Source organism: Octopus sinensis, linkage group LG7 (genome assembly GCF_006345805.1).
Source record: "Octopus sinensis linkage group LG7, ASM634580v1, whole genome shotgun sequence".
NCBI classification, from domain to species: domain Eukaryota; kingdom Metazoa; phylum Mollusca; class Cephalopoda; order Octopoda; family Octopodidae; genus Octopus; species Octopus sinensis.
This window is the reverse complement of record NC_043003.1, coordinates 40548238-40553237: the sequence shown is the minus strand read 5'-3', so window position 1 is coordinate 40553237 and position 5000 is coordinate 40548238.

The following is a 5000-nucleotide window of genomic DNA, read 5'->3' as shown; positions in this document are numbered from 1 at the left end:
TCTCTCCAAAACGGAGACACTGGTCATAGTCGTTCCGTTTCATATTCATAATAGAGCGGAGCTTCTGTTGGTGAAATCGCTCTAGTTTTTTGACGTTACTTCGATAAAGAATATATAAATATATAGTATACTGTTCCGTGAAGGCAAGATTAGCACAAAGGGGCTCCCCCTGGTAAGAGATAAAAATTGATTAATAAACACGGTAAATATTTTTATGAGCTAAGAATAGTTTCATGCGATGAAAACGATACAGATAGCATTTTATAACACGTCTGGTACCTTCACACAATCCTCAGGTTATACCCGCATTGCATAACAATTCAAAACAGAACGATCGCATAAGAGAAAATACGAGAAAAGGCGAGAAGGAAGAATATGTAAAAAGTGGAAGGTTGAAAACTTTGGAAAACGAAAAGAAAAAGAAAGAGGACAAAAGGGGAGATTTAAAGTTATGTCCCCGTTGACCGTAAAGTCATAATAAAGCTGATTGGATAGGGGTGTAGAGTCTACGGTACACCTGCTCAATCCGGAGAGTGTGGTAGAACTGTCTTTCAAAATTTCTATTTTGGTTTTCTCACATTAACTTGTGTAGGCTGGACTATGTAAAATGTCAGAGAATGAAACCTAGCTCATTCTTGCAATATGTTGCAATACATACATATCATTGTGCCTCCTCAATTTACTATTTTGTTGCCTGGACTCCTAAAAAAATACCTTATATGGACCCTTATGTGAACCCCCAAAACTTTATATGGAACCTGGTAGAGAACCACTGGTATAGATCTCAGCAGAATACAAGAGATTGGCAGACAGGCAAATTGACAATAACTATTTCTGCTACTACATATTACTACTACCACCCACAATTATAATTTCACTATTTAAACCTTCTCGAGTGATACCGACGCATAAGTACCGGTTTCCCGGTTTTCTTGACGTATAAATTCCCCAACTGGACGGGACGCCAATCCGTTGAAGGATTACTCATTTTTGCCAGCTGAGTAGACTGGAGCAACGTGAAATGAAGAGTTTTGCTCAAGAACACAATCCATTGCCTGGTCCAGGAATGGAAACCACAATCTTACATTCATAAGTCTAACACCACTAAGCCACGCGCCTCCGATTTCACTATTACAATCACTGTATCTTTACATCGCTGCATCACCACCAACATTACTATTTTCACTCTGAACATCATCACAACAGCATCATCACACTACAATAACCTCAACCATCACAACCACAACTACTATCATCAATATTGCAAATGCAGTTTCGGCCCTCAGTAACCATTACTACTTTTGCCATTTTTACCATCCCGACTAGTGTTGCCACAGTCACCGACACCACCACCACCACCACCACCACCATAACCACCACAACCACCACAACATCAACCAAAGCCACCACCGGTACTACCATAGCCATCACCACCAATGCCACAACTGTCAGTGTTACTACTAGCAAACGTCATTAAATTGTACTATCACCACACTTATCTTCATTTCTACACCATCTACTGCTGTATCTACCACTATCAATGCGCTCATTACAATACTATCATAATATTGCTACTACTACTACTACCAACACCACCACCACCACCACCACCACTACTGCTATAACTATTTCTACCTTCACTATCACCACCACCAACAACAACAACACCACCACTACTACTACTACTACTCTCACTGCCAAAGCTACCGCCACATGACTAGTTGACATTACTACCACCAGCAGAACCCCAACAACCACCTCTACTGACACAACTGCCGCAACTACCACCGTCACCACAATACTGTAACTGTCAATACTACTGTCACTACCACTACTACAACAACCGCAAGCTACCAACATTACTACCACTACAACCACATCATACAAAAACTACCACGCTATACATACACAATAACTAACGTTTATAAACTATAAAGCAACAACGACCACCATATCTATCACTAATACTCCTACAGCGACAAACAAGAGTGCTCCTATGCGGTCACTTAATCTACAAGAAATGATAACTAAATTCGCCTCAAATTATGCGCCATCTTTCAGAAAAAAGAAACAATTATGCAAGATAGTGCTGTGATCCCTGAACACATGGAAAAGGCTTTAAAAGGGTCACGGTTTAAATACAATTTGATCATAGGCCAGGTCATTCATCGTTGATTTGGTGGTAAAATAAGAATAAAATCAGCAACAACGTACACATCGCCAGCAATAACAAATACAACAAAAAACCGGTTGCAACGTAACAAAAGCTAATAACAACCACAGCAACAACTGAAACAGCAACGACTGTGGAGGCGCAATGGCCCAGTGGTTAAGGCAGCAGACTCGCGGTCGTAAGAACGCGGTTTCGATTCCCAGACTGGGCATTGTGAGTGTTTATTGAGCAAAAACACCTAAGCTCCGCGAGACACCGACGAGAAGGGGTGAATCCCGCTGTACTCTTTCACCACAACTTTCTCTCACTCTTTCTTCCTACTTCTGCCACAAAGCAGAGGAACCATGATGTAACCCATTATGGTGTGGTAAACTTTCAGACCCTAGTCTAGATTGCGAATCCTCTGTACCCCAGGATGGTTCAGCTCTCCACCCATTGAAAGCCATCGTTTACGGAATGAGGATAACAACGTAGCTTTCGCGTCCGTGCAACCGCCAGTCTATCGCGTGTGGCGGGTGGATCTTCATGTTACCACACGCATTCTTAGTAGCTTAGAGTAGGCTCGAATTAGAGATTATTCTTTGTGGATAATGGCGTGAGTCCTGATTGGAGGAAGAAGAAGAAGAAGAAGAAGAAGAAGAAGAAGAAGAAGAAGAAGAAGAAGAAGAAGAAGAAGACTACAACTGTGGCATGTACAACAACTACATGACAGTAATAACAGTAACAACAGCAGTCTTTCTTAAGCATGGCATTGTATATTATTTCAGTTTTATCATTGGAAGGTTGTACGTTAAAGAGTTTGAGTAGCTGCTGAACACATATGCAATATCTTCAACAGAAATGTTATATAATCGATATTTTTCTTGCGTCTTGGTGGCCTAAGAGCTTCAGTGTTTCTTTTGTTCGTTCGGTGGTCTATAGTTATCTTCTGTTCTTGGACAGCAAATGCATTGCCTTCAAAATGTGACGAATTGTAACAGTCACGAGTTCAAGGTATGTATACATTTTCTTGTATGCATGAGCTACGAAAACCGAGAGTTCCATAACAATAAATTTCTACAATGATAAATTTATTATAATAAACCGGCCATAAAGCTCAGTTTCTTTGTTATTTAGCTGCATCAGTTGTAGTTTCTGTCAGAAATCTTTTTATTACCGTTTGTTCGACTTCAGATTCTTATTAGTTGATTGGACACTACTTTTCTTTTATCCAAGTGTACAATAGTTCTGAATTTTGAATAATTTGGTAAGTATAAGGAAGCCATAAGTGTACATCAATAGACGTCACCACCTCTGTCCCTCTTTCCAGTCCCTCTTTCTGTCCATTCCTTGATGTTGCTAAATCACCCACGCTCTTTGTAATTTGCTATACGTCTTTAATATATATGTTTACAGTTTGTCCATAATTGTCATACATTCGCAATAGTCAAGGTGCCATAGTGTCGTGCCACATGACTAAACTAGTTTTCCATCTTGTAAAAACTGACAGTATTTCGTAGCTTGGAGTCTTCTCAAAAATATTTCTTTCTTAACATTTTCGCCAGTTGAATGTTTAGTATATAGAACGCAACGGATCTCTCTATAACATATAACTTCAAAAACCACGATCCTTTTCTTTCTTTCTGCATCCAACTTTGGTGATTCATGCCCACATGCGAATTACTATTGCTCTTAACAAGAGGGAAAAACATGAGTATTTTAATTAGATAATTGTAATCTTATTTATTTTTCAGAACAGAATCTAATTTCGCTACAGCTACAGTAGCTGTAGTAAACTGTAACTTTTTGAAAGCCATGTAACTACAGAAATCTTTTTTCTTTTTTTCTGATCAGATATCTTGCATTATTGTTCTTCACAATAGTCCTGATTTTGAGTTACGTTCCTCGGAACTGTCTTGCGTTCATTATCCTTTGTAATAAATGTAAGATTGTCACTCTCACAAGTGTCCTGATTATGTTAGATATTTATAAAGAACTTACAACAAAACTTTGATGCTATATTGTGAATGGTTGTAAAATGCGTGCAATTGAATGTTGAAATTGAAAGCTTCAAGCATCTATCTACCGGCTAACACATTACACCCTAGAAACACAAGGCCAGGACGGACTGCAGTTTGAGAATAAGAATCTATGCGTGACATGGAATTATAAGTAAGGTATATTGTTTTAGATGTAGAAATTATAAGATAACGATAGCATGCAAACAAGTTGAAGAATAAATCCTGAGAACATTCAGAATAAGAAAACAAAATACCAAGTCAATCTTTTAGCAGACTCTTGCTCTCAATCCTCTCGATTCTTCTTCCCACCTATGGTCTCCCCATAGTCACAATATCACTGCTAAACAGGAAGCAATTCTCTAGGCGGCAGCTAAATTACAGGGAGAGTTTTAAAGCTTTAAGATTCTATTCGACTGAATATCAGGAAAATATAAGAAATAATTTCAATTTGAAAATTTTACTTCACTACATTGCATAAACAGAGAGAGAAATATGGTACCCATCTGAGCGGGGTGCAAGAAGAAATCAATATATCCTGCAGACCAGAGTCATGATTTCAAGACTAGTAACAGAATGTACTCTATTAATGTCATCATGGACCTGATGGTTGTGTTAAACTGGGTGGCGAATTAAGTGTACCCCTAGGGAATTTGGAGTGAAGAATCACTGCTAAACTTTTTAGGGAAACGTACAAATAGCCGAAATGGGTACTAAAAAGTCTGACCTCTCCGAGCTAAAACTAGATAACCCAGTAACTTTGGCTGGGATTCAATCAACTATAGTCCTCTAGTATACTGCAAAATAAAAGAGATATACTTGAAGCATAT